The 12506-nt window shown below is 42.7% G+C and overlaps 1 protein-coding gene across 1 annotated transcript in view; it reads left to right on the plus strand.

The window, feature by feature from the left end:
• Positions 1-8458: 8458 nt before the first annotated feature.
• Positions 8459-12506, plus strand: part of LOC123759300 (cytokine receptor-like factor 3) — a 105425-nt gene continuing 101377 nt past the window's right edge. The window contains exon 1 of the mRNA XM_069335028.1: positions 8459-9358. The gene's annotated coding sequence lies outside the window, so the exon portion shown is untranslated. The remainder of the gene's footprint in view (positions 9359-12506) is intronic.

The following is a 12506-nucleotide window of genomic DNA, read 5'->3' on the forward strand; positions in this document are numbered from 1 at the left end:
TGCTGTATTACCAACAAGTTACCCATAGAAAACGTAACTTGTAGTGGAATTACCATCTAAAGAAAATGGGATATCATCACCACATACTATTATAATTCACCAGCTATTCTGCTGGGAATTATTCTTAAATACATTAGTCTTTGGACTTTACCATCATAAAAACATCTTATATAAATTAACTTAATTATCAATATTAAAGTAGAGTAAATGTGACCCTTCTATCACGTTCTGAAATCTGGACAATGTAAGCCAGGCGTCAGAGTGGAGGAAGGAGGGCAGCCATTGTTGTTTTTACTAGACCAGAGGCTCACACGGGAGCAAATTCGGCTCCTGTTAAATTTACTTGGACGTAGTGTTATGGAACCCAAAGGTGTACCATTGTCAACACGCTGTCTACAAATTCAAGTTAAGTGTCTATCCGAAACCCGTTTATCATTCATTTATGGCCATTAATGTCAGGATATAGGGTTAGCCGGTTAGAACGCGAAATCGCCTCATACTAAAGGTAATTAAGCCAGGTCTTTAATGTTCCATGTACTGTATAGTGTTTTCTCTGATATAGCTTGTCATATATAGGATTCTGGCTTCACAGCTAGCGCACTTTTGACAGGTCAAGACGAGGATGCAAGATTATGTGCACCAGTTACTGGGTGATAGAAGCTACCTCAAAGAGGATAATTTGGTGTCTACACTCTAGTTATACCTGGTGGACTAACCTGCTGTACTATAAGAGAAGGAACCTCATCAATGTATGTAGCTATTACTGTAATTTGATTGGCTGCATATGTGTAATATAAACCCCCCCTAATGTGTAGAGGATCGATTTGTGAGATTATGAGATTATTGCAGAAATACAGTCCACTTAACATTATACAAATTGCTATCGAAGTATATAAATTAACGTAAATATAAATCTCACAGGTCGGTTCCCACAGGCAACAGTCAGGTGTGGGCGTACTGGCCACCTGGCTGCTGCCTGCCAGGTGGAGGCAACAGTCAAGTGTGGGCGTACTGGTCACCTGGCTGCTGCCTGCCAGGTGGAGGCAACAGTCAGGTGTGGGCGTACTGGCCACCTGGCTGCTGCCTGCCAGCCTGCCAGGTGGAGGCAACAGTCAGGTGTGGGCGTACTGGCCACCTGGCTGCTGCCTGCCAGGTGGAGGCAACAGTCAGGTGTGGGCGTACTGGTCACCTGGCTGCTGCCTGCCAGGTGGAGGCAACAGTCAGGTGTGGGCGTACTGGTCACCTGGCTGCTGCCTGCCAGGTGGAGGCAACAGTCAGGTGTGGGCGTACTGGCCACCTGGCTGCTGCCTGCCAGGTGGAGGCAACAGTCAGGTGTGGGCGTACTGGCCACCTGGCTGCTGCCTGCCAGGTGGAGGCAACAGTCAGGTGTGGGCGTACTGGTCACCTGGCTGCTGCCTGCCAGGTGGAGGCAACAGTCAGGTGTGGGCGTACTGGCCACCTGGCTGCTGCCTGCCAGGTGGAGGCAACAGTCAGGTGTGGGCGTATTGGTCACCTGGCTGCTGCCTGCCAGGTGGAGGCAACAGTCAGGTGTGGGATTACTGGTCACCTGGCTGCTGCCTGCCAGGTGGAGGCAACAGTCAGGTGTGGGCGTACTGCTCACCTGGCTGCTGCCTGCCAGGAGGAGGCAACAGTCAGGTGTGGGCGTACTGCTCACCTGGCTGCTGCCTGCCAGGAGGAGGCAACAGTCAGGTGTGGGCGTACTGCTCACCTGGCTGCTGCCTGCCAGCTGGAGGCAACAGAACGTATCAACATTTTTCATGAACATGACTTTCCGCCATTACTGGAGGACAGTGTACCAGAACATGAACCCACTGTTGTAAGTGCTGCAGTTCCAGATGGGGTGGACGACGTAACCCAAAACTCTTCGTGGAACGTCTCTGGAAGTGTCTCTCAGTGCGAGTGAGGACGGTGCAGGCGACTTGGGTCAGTACGATAAAGGTAAAGCAGCCAAGGACGTTGCAAGCGAAAATGCTCAGGACGCTGTAACTGCTGTCATCCAACCAAGGTGAGGGTGAGGTAAGTCAGGACAATGTACAAATCCACAAGGGCCGTGACGAGGATTCGAACTTGCGTCCGAGAGCATCCCAGACGCTGTCTTAATCGACTGAGCTACGACATGGTAAAAGGAGTTGAAACCGAAGTTCTGTTGAATTTACTGGATCCTGCAGCCTCTCCGAGGCACAAACCAGGGTTTTACACAACTCCCCATGCACTCGAGCTATGTCAATAGGCCGTTCTCCCTCTTCGCCCTTACTTCATTACACACAGAAATCACAATTGCATGATGCATCAAATGAACAAAGTAAGTAGATCCAGTAAGTTCAGTAGAACTTCGGTTTCAACTCCTTTTACCATGTCGTAGCTCAGTCGATTAAGGCAGCGTCTGGGATGCTCTCGGACGCAGGTTCGAATCCTCGTCACGGCCCTTGTGGATTTGTTCATTTGATGCATCACGCAATTGTGATATCTGTGTGTCAGGGCAATGTACTTGTGGACGCCCATAACAGTCACTGCAGCTGCCCAAAGCTGCAGTGCTGAAGATGGTGCTGAGCCTGGTGAGGTGACGATAGAACAAGTAATTGGCTGTCAACTGGATGTAGAGGATGATAGTGACGAAGAAACATATCCTGCATTGCTCAGAGACAAATTATTTAGTGCTGTTAACACCCTATTGACTGGTGCCGACATACCAACTCACTCCTTTTATGATAAATGGCTGAGCAACAATGCTTACAATCTCATTAAACTTAACATTCCTTTTAAGTGCAATATACCTGTCTGATATTCCTGTTTATCTGTACCCCACCATTCAAGTGCCATACACACCTGTCATCAAGAAAGATAATGAGAATCTTGCTTTTCTCAAAGCTGTCACACTCGAAACAATAGCCTCCTCGATCGAGAATCTCACGAGCACTGTGTCTACACCGACGGCTTAGTCCAATCCTCTACTGGACGGACTGCAGCAGCATGTAGGTTTTATAGAAATAATATTTGCACAAAGACTGTCAGTGTCAGGTTAAACAACTGGCTGATCTCCACACAAGCAGAACTAGCAGCATTACACCTAGCTACCAGTACATTAAAAAACATTGGAGGAGGAATAATATTTTGTGATTCAAAGTCTGGTCTTCAAGCAATCGAAAACTTCTCCTGGAAGATCGACAGCAAGAACCTCATACTACCAATTATAAATGACCTAATTGCTGCACAGAGTAAAGGGTCTCGAATCTCCTTTGTGTGGATACCTTCACACATAAATATAACCCATCATAATGAGACAGACATTACAGCCAAATTAGCGTGCAACAAAGATAAAGTTGAATTAGATCTAGGGATCCCCATTTCTACTATCAAAACTATATTGGTCCAAACACTCAGGTCTCACACCCTGGCCCATTATGTTCTTGATTGTCCGTTGATTAATGTATATAGAAACACTGAGATAAGGACTGTGCCTGAACAAATAGCCTGGATGTGCCACAACGGAAAGGTTGATGATATTCTTGAGAGATATAAGAATTTTGCACCAAGATTGTAATATTTTGTTGAATTATCTGCATGTCTCTTGCAAATTGTCTATACAGTATACCTAGGTCATAAAAGTATTTGTGTGTACGTCTGATAACATACTCCTTGTGAAGGAGGAAATGTATATGTTTACCTCTCAGAATGTTTGGCAATATGTTTATTTGTGATGTGTGTCTATGTATATATTAACACGTTGTACTGAATGGGGTGAGAATAGCTTGAGCTACCTCATCCCTTTGTGTGTATTTTACCTCAATAAACTTATTTCAATTTCAATTTCAATTTCAACACTCAGGTCTGATAGGAAAGAAATTACTGACGCCCAACGACCTGAAAGCACCAGTATAAAAAGCTATGATTTGTTCAGATCTGAAACCTATATCTATGGGCAGCACAAAACGTCCACTAGATTGTGCGACACAGTGGTTGCCAGGATCACGTTGGGTTACCGTTACCTGTGGCAGGTGGCTACAGGTGACGGATCTCCCAATCCTGAGCACTCCAGGTGCAAACTCTGTGAGCAGGAACTTCGGAATGATCTCCCCACACTACATCACCGAATGCCCAGTTATTAGACCTTTCAGACCAGATGGCATGAGGTACCTGGAGCTTTGCAATTACTTTATTCACTCTCGTATTCTTGAAGATATCCTCACAGTGTACCCAAAATTTGCCAGTGCAGGCTACTAAACATATGGCCCTGTATGACTAACCATCCTGCGAGATGGGGACTTTTATTATCACTTCTGCCTTATTCACTCTTGTGCTCATGATATCCCCATAACGAACCCAGAGTCTGTCAGTGCAGACTACTTATCACATGCCTCTGTATGACTAACCATCCTGTGTGATGGGAATTTTTTTAGCATCACGTAACTAGCTTTTGACACACTATACTCCCCTTCATATAGTCTAGGGTAGCTGCACACATGCAGATGTACCTAATGTATTAATAAAAAAAAAGTGACGAAGAAATGTCTGTGCAGAGGGCAACTCCACCCTCTTCTGTAAGGTCTGGTAGAAAGGATAAGTGTCGTGAAAGCTGGTTATGTAACCAGTCATGTAAGTAAAGTAAATTATATTCAGGAAAGTACATACATAGTTGATTTACAAACATAATGTTGAATTTATAGATAGAGCTAGTACATACAATACCTAAAGCCACTAGTACGCATAGCGTTTCGGGCAAATTAACACGGTGTATTGAACTGAAACGTATGAAGGACTGCCGCTAAATTAAAAGTTTGAACAAATTTACCAGGTGGTTGCCGTTGAAGTTCACCGTGGCCAAGGTCACGAAGTTACCAAAAAGTAGCGAGGGCACAGTACAACCGGTGAGTGGTGATCTTGTTAAAAATTGCAACTTTTTTTTTTTTTTTTTTGGCAGGGATATTCCTGCGCGGGCCCTCAGCCTCTGGCTGGCCCACTAAGTGTTGCTTGTTTTACTTGGGCGGAGTATGAGTATTTATGACTCGTATGGTCGCTTCAGTAAGATTTTGTCCCATGTGTTTTACAACTTTTTCTGCTCTGTTGAATCTAAGTTTAAATCTTAATGGGTTTGTAACTGCACTGTGTTAGATAATGTTCCAGTGGTCTGTTGTGGTTGTACCTGTGCACTGTGTTAATGTTCCAGTGGTCTGTTATGGTTGTAACTGTGCACTGTGTTAGATAATGTTCCAGTGGTCTGTTATGGTTGTAACTGTGCACTGTGTTAGATAATGTTCTAGTGGTCTGTTGTGGTTGTAACTGTGCACTGTGTTAGATAATGTTCCAGTGGTCTGTCGGGCATTTCTCCACAGTGCTGACATTTCCTCTCATCTTCCGGAACATATAAGCCTATTTCCCATGCACATGGGTATCCAAGCCTGATGCGATGTAAGTGTACTTATGTTGTTCTACTGCTCCCTTTCATCAAACTAAGTGGTTCGTAGTTGGTTGAATTCTTGTACCAACCCGCAGATCCTGATGTTGCAACTGCTGTGTTGTGGTCACTCTGCATCTTTTGCGTTGCTCTGTTTCTAATTACTTTATTAATCTGTGATAGACTCTGTGGTATGTAAATGTCTACATTTCTTCTCTTAGTGTCAAGGTTTGCAAAATGCGTGGTGAGATATTGTGATACAGAATCGAGTCGTGAAGAGAAAATTTTAAACTTAGATTTCGAAAAGGGAGAGATGACACATAGTGTCGAGTGAGATAATGATTGATAAGGAGTAATTTTTTCTCTCAAAATTACATTTGGGAAGCCTATTAATTTTAATTGTGCTACTTTAAACATTAATGGGCTTAATTGTAGAATCAAACAGTTGCAACTAATATCTTTGTTTAAATATAAATTGGATGTGCTTTTAGTGTAAGAACACAATATACAAGATTTAAAGAAACTTGATGTGCTGCTTGATTACTTTGAAATCTTAATAACTCCTATGAACCTGTTGAAAAGTGGTACGTTGACATTGATTGCCAAACAAGCCCACATAAAGGTTCTTAATACCGAAATGGGTGATAATGGTAATGTTTTAGATGCAAAGATTTCCTTTACGTTTGACACCATAATTCCTCTGCTTAATGTGAATGCTTCCTCTGGCATCCGCAAGAAGAAAGCGAGGGATGAATTGTTCTCTAAAGAATTATTATATTTTTTCAGAAATGATACACATAATATTGTCTTTAGTGGCGACTTTAATTGTCACTTACATGAGAGATTGTAGCACTCAGTCGAACACATGTGTATCTCCTGCTTTAATTACACTTTTGAAAAGTATTTGTCTCAAGGATGCGAATAGCATTAACGGGGGTGTCTCTGAATACACATATGTTCGCCAGAGTTTTGGTTCTAGGCTTGATAGAATATATATGCACACATTACATGATAAAATTAGCTCTTGCAGTAATGTTCCGGTCAGCTGTTCAGATCATTGATTGGCTTTGGTGAAGGCTTGTTATTAACGATCAGGTTAAAGTGGGGACAGGGTCATGGAAGCTCATTTGCAGTCTGTTGCAGAAAAAAGATGTAATTGATAAATTTCAAGTATTGCAGGAACACCTGGTTTGGCAAAAAACAAAAGTTCCAATGTCTATTGGAGTGGTGGGACATGTGTAAAACATTTTCGTGAAATGAAAGGCTAAAAAATATGGCCTTTTAAGGAATTACTATTTTAAAGGACAGAATTAACATAATGCGAGATGAAATATCTGAAGGAGTCGATGTTCGCCTCCAGATTAATGATAGGATGTATGGTGAAAAACTCTCTCCACATTTGTTAAGTCAAGAATAACAAGAGTATATAGCGCTTGTAACTAGTACCAAAGCACGTGATGATACGGATATGACAAATACGGACGGGATTGTATGTTAAGTTCGAGGTGAATTAGAGAAATTGTTAAACAAAATGGAGATAGACCAAGGTATGCGGGAGAATTTCCTTGGAAAATTTACACGGTTTTTAACCCAGGACTGTGCGCGACTGTTCACTTAAACTAGATGATATGGAAAACTGGCTTACTGAGAATTATATAAAATATATATAAATGTAGTATTCCTTTGCAAATTTATATAAATATGGTCTTTATATTGTATTATTTAATAAAGAAAAATAAAAAAGTTATGTATAGGGTGCGCTAGGAGGGTAGAAATAGCCTAAACTACTCTATCCCTTTGGGATGTATTTTATTGTCTCAATAAACGTATTTGAACTTGAATGGGGTGCACTACCGGTCTACCGCCTCCAGGATGCGTATGGGGCGCATAGTAAAAGAACTGAACCAATAATTGTGTTGTTGCCCACGTACTAAAAATACAAATAATCGCTAACAGAACCGAAATACCTAACCTAACCTATGCCTATATATGCACAATATGCTAATATGATATAATATTAATTTACATTTGAGGAAGTTCCCGTTTTGAATGAACAACATGTACAAATATATGAATGCGTCTGTGGGGGTCGACTGCTGGATGTAATGGACTTGCAACCCGTCCTCGACTCAAGTCCATTACATCCAGCGGTCGACCCCACAGACGCTTTCATAAACTTTTACATGCTGTTCATTCAAAACAGGAATGTTCTTAAATATAAATTAATATTATAATATATTAGCATATTGTACATATATAGGCATAGGTTAGGTTAGATTAGGTGTTTAGGTTCTGTTGGCGATTATTTGTATTTGTGGTGTGCGGGTGAAGCATTTACAGTGTTGTGGTTCGAACAAAATTCGTCAGTGAAGCACTTGTTCCGGAAGTGTTCGAACGAAATCGGTTGGGAGTCGTGTGTAAACCGTTTTTCATTCATAAACAGGGGGTTTGGCGGGTGCATGGAATCCCTTTTGGGTCTTTGTTTGGAGGACGGGCTTTTTCGACCGCTGGATGTAATGGACTTGAGTCGAGGACGGGTTGGCAACTGGAGAGGACGGGCTGTGATGAAGCACCACGAGGCTTCGAGCAGGTTCATAAACGGGTCGTGGGGCAACCCATCCTCGACTCAAGTCCATTACATTCAGCGGTCAACCCCACAGACGCATTCATAAATTTTAACATGCTGTTCATTCAAAACGGGAATTTTCTCAAGTATAAATTAATATTATAATATATTAGCATATTGTGTATAAATAGGCATAGGTTAGGTTAGGTTAGGTATTTAGGTTCGGTTGGCGATTATTTGCATTTGTAGTACGTGGGTGAAGCATTTATGGCGATGTGGTTCGAACAAAACTCGTCAGTGAAGCACTTGTTCCGGAAGTGTTCGAACGAAATCAGTTGTGAGTCGTGTGTAAACCGCTTTTCATTCATAAACAGGGGGTTTGGCGGGTGGATGGAATCACTTTTGGATCTTTGTTTGGAGGACGGGCTGCGTGGGGAAGCTGGAGAGGCTTCTGAACCCTCTACTTTCGCGGGTCACCTCATAAGGTCGTCAGCTATGCTTAGTGAGGGACGTGCGTGCACTGGGGTGTATGTACACCAAGAAGTGTACACCATTTATAGGTGTTTATACAGTGAGTTTCCTTTAGTCCTGTGTTCAGGGCTAACTTGCCTTGTACTTGGTTGTGTACAAGTACAGAAGTAAACTTGTGTACTTGCTTGTTTATCGGTAAACAGTTGTGGTGGCCTTAATAACCCCTCCAGAGGTTGATAGGCCTTAACCCCAACACCAACTTAGTGAAGGGTGTGTTGTGATAAGTGACGAAAACATCTAAACATCAGTGTTACTGAAGAAAAAATAAACATGCGTTTGGGTAAAGTGAGTTATAGAGAGACAATGTTGACTAACAATGACGTGTTATCAGTGGACAATTCTTGTGTGATAGTGGCTCCGGAACTTTAATTCCTCGTTTCTTGTCTGCCTTGATGCTAAAAGTGCACATTGTGGTTATGACTGGACAAGTCTTGCTTTATAAGAATATTTTAATTACTTTGTTCTTGTCTAACAAGACCCTAAAGGTCACATCTGTGGTGTAAGTGAAAAGTTAAGCTAGACATCAAAACAGAAAATGTCATTACCGTGCGTGATTTTGTTGACCTGCAAGTGTTCAGTGTTTTGTAATAAATACCAGACGACAACAAGCTGTTTCTGTTGTGGCAAAGTTATTTACTTGTCGGCAGCTCCAACACTTCGTCCAGTGTTTCTTGTCTAGTGTTGAGTGTTTAAAACATTTTGAAATATACGTGAATGTTGCATAATATATCCTAATTGAAAATTACAAGTTTGTGTATGGGAGCGTGTGGCAGGCAGTGTTGAGTGGACCAACACCTGCCTGGCCTCACTGGACGATCTACCCCAGCGCCCTCGTCCTTCAAGTAAAGGTAGGAAACACCTCGATCTTCAAGTATCGCCTTCACCTGAGCTGCTTATGTATATATAGATAACAATGTGGTCATTCATAACGGTATTGTATTATATTTGTGTGAGGATTTAATGTTACGAAGACTTCACTAATTCTTGTGAATAATTGACATTGTCTTTACAGGTAAGTAAAAACCGACAGCTCGTCGATGGACAAAGTTCTTCTAATTTTAAGGTACGTTCCAATTTCCTTGCTTCCAAAGAATGTTTTCGTATAAATTATAAGACAATATTCACAAAAAGCCATTTTGGGGAAGCGTCAAATCCCTAAACTGATCACGGGCACTCGGGCCCCCAACCTGGGCCTTGGAGGCACTCGGGACCCCTGACCTGGGCCTTGGAGGCACTCGGGACCCCTGACCTGGGCCTTGGAGGCACTCGGGACCCCTGACCTGGGCCTTGGAGGCACTCGGGACCCCTGACCTGGGCCTTGGAGGCACTCGGGACCCCTGACCTGGGCCTTGGAGGCACTCGGGACCCCTGACCTGGGCCTTGGAGGCACTCGGGACCCCTGACCTGGGCCTTGGAGGCACTCGGGACCCCTGACCTGGGCCTTGGAGGCACTCGGGACCCCTGACCTGGGCCTTGGAGGCACTCGGGACCCCTGACCTGGGCCTTGGAGGCACTCGGGACCCCTGACCTGGGCCTTGGAGGCACTCGGGACCCCTGACCTGGGCCTTGGAGGCACTCGGGACCCCTGACCTGGGCCTTGGAGGCACTCGGGACCCCTGACCTGGGCCTTGGAGGCACTCGGGACCCCTGACCTGGGCCTTGGAGGCACTCGGGACCCCTGACCTGGGCCCTGGAGGCACTCGGGACCCCTGACCTGGGCCCTGGAGGCACTCGGGACCCCTGACCTGGGCCCTGGAGGCACTCGGGACCCCTGACCTGGGCCCTGGAGGCACTCGGGACCCCTGACCTGGGCCTTGGAGGTCCAGATCAGAACAAATTTAATTATGGCTAATTAACCCTCCCCCCCTAATAGAAGGTAAAGGGGGGGTGGATTATACTTGCTGTTATACATAATTTTGTCTAAACATCGCATTTTTATGCAAATTTGATATTTCCGTATTTTTTTCGCTAATATCTCTGGTGCTCATTAGCATACCAACCGGTGAAATTGTGTTGTGGTGGTACATAGCTGGTGTGGGGATTAGTACTGGGTAAGAGCTTGGCGTGGGAGGATGGGTCTAGGGCAGTGCACCATCTATTTTGATGAGCCATCTTATCCCAAAATACCTGGCTGGTATTATGGTAACTTGGAAGGTAAGCCCATCCCATTATAAATTACGTTGCTTTTCACTCGTATTCGCACTCGGGCTAAAAAAGGAAATTTAAAATGGAATCAGCTCCCGAAAGTGACGTACGTCTGTCCTGTTTTTCTGTTTTGGGTCCTCTGGCTTAGGCTGTTAGGTTAGGAAACTTTCAATTAACGGTTTTCATGACGTTTTGAAACCTTAGGAGAACTTTCTGCCCTCCTAACCTACCAGAGGACTTGCTGTTAAAAAAAAAATAATTAAAATTATTTTTTTATTTTCAAATTGTGGACTTTCTTGGCCGTAGCGCATACGAGTGAGAAGCGCCATAATTTGTAAGAGGACGAAGTGGGGAAATTGCAGGGAAACATTATTACTCTACTGATACGAGATGCATAAACTGGCTGCTGTTGCCTCGCATTTCGAGGCGCCTCCCCCCTTTCTTATTTTAGTTGGCAGTAATATTTCAACCAAACTCATCATAGCTAATGAACAAATCCACAAGGACCGTGATGAGGGTTCGAACCTGCGTTCGGGATGAACCCAGACGTGTGCCTTAGTCGACTGCGCCACATGGTAAAAGAATTCTAAGGCGCGTCGGGGATCATCCCGGACGTAGGTTCGAACCCTCATCCTGTGGTTTTTCCCTTGTGGTTTTCTTCATTTGTTATATCATGCTATTGTGATTTGTGTGTATTCATCAAAGCTATTTACAGTGAACACAGCTATTATGGTTTGTAAGATAATCACGCCTTGTAGGTAAATTAATTTGCTGTTACAAGACGTTGCCCAAACGCTTTCAATTAATAAGAATTGCTTGCTTGCATCAGTTCATATGTCAATAAATGATACAACAGGTTTAATGATATCATTGGATAGCAAATAAATGCAGTGACATGTTAAATACTATTTAATATGCGAATGTACATAGAAATACATTCTAAATTAAAAAAAAAAAAAAAAAAATTCATTTTGTAATTGGAGAAATAATTGGGGTAAACTTTAACATGCTGGAGTACACATCCCCAGCAATAGGTATGGGAAATTAGGATCAAATCAGTGAATTAGAACCGCCTAACTATGGACGGAATGTTTCACTAATTTTTCCCAGGTAATGTTTTTCCAACTTCAACTTTTCAAATGTTTTTCAACTTCAGGAAATTGAGACTCTGCTCAATTTCCGAACGAGTCTCACCAATCCTTCATAATATGTGCAATGTTTCCAACTTTATAATATATATACATATAAATTAACAGATTTTATTCATAATTTTTCAATTGTGTAAATGTAATTCATGATTGCGAGAGGGGCAGGAAAATAGTTTTTTCAGTATGCATATATATATATATATATATATATATATATATATATATATATATATATATATATATATATATATATATATATATATATATATATATATATATAATATAATATAATATAATATAATCTGGGGGATAGGTTTTTACTCTATGCAGGAGACGATTTAGGGTCATTCTCTTGAATGTTTTGCAAATATAGCTAGTAAGGGAAAGTGGGCGGAAAGCATTCTTTTGATTTGTCCTGGGAATTGGAATGATTATACTGTTGGTCCAAGAAATAGGAAGTTCCTCAGTAACATAGATGATATACAGCTCAAGAAGGGCCTTTTAATAGCCTAAGAAATTTTTGGGGTCAAATTGATTGGAAAGTCTTGGGTATGGGGTGTGGGCCGGTCTTGGAGCGAGACATGAACCCAGCGATAGGTGACTTAAATGGGGATTTCGATGTGGATTCAATATATAACTTATTTAAGAATATTCTAAACAAAGCACAGGAACGTAGTATACCATACAAATTGAATAGATCGAA

Source organism: Procambarus clarkii, chromosome 32 (assembly GCF_040958095.1).
Source record: "Procambarus clarkii isolate CNS0578487 chromosome 32, FALCON_Pclarkii_2.0, whole genome shotgun sequence".
In the NCBI taxonomy this organism is placed as follows: Eukaryota; Metazoa; Arthropoda; class Malacostraca; order Decapoda; family Cambaridae; genus Procambarus; species Procambarus clarkii.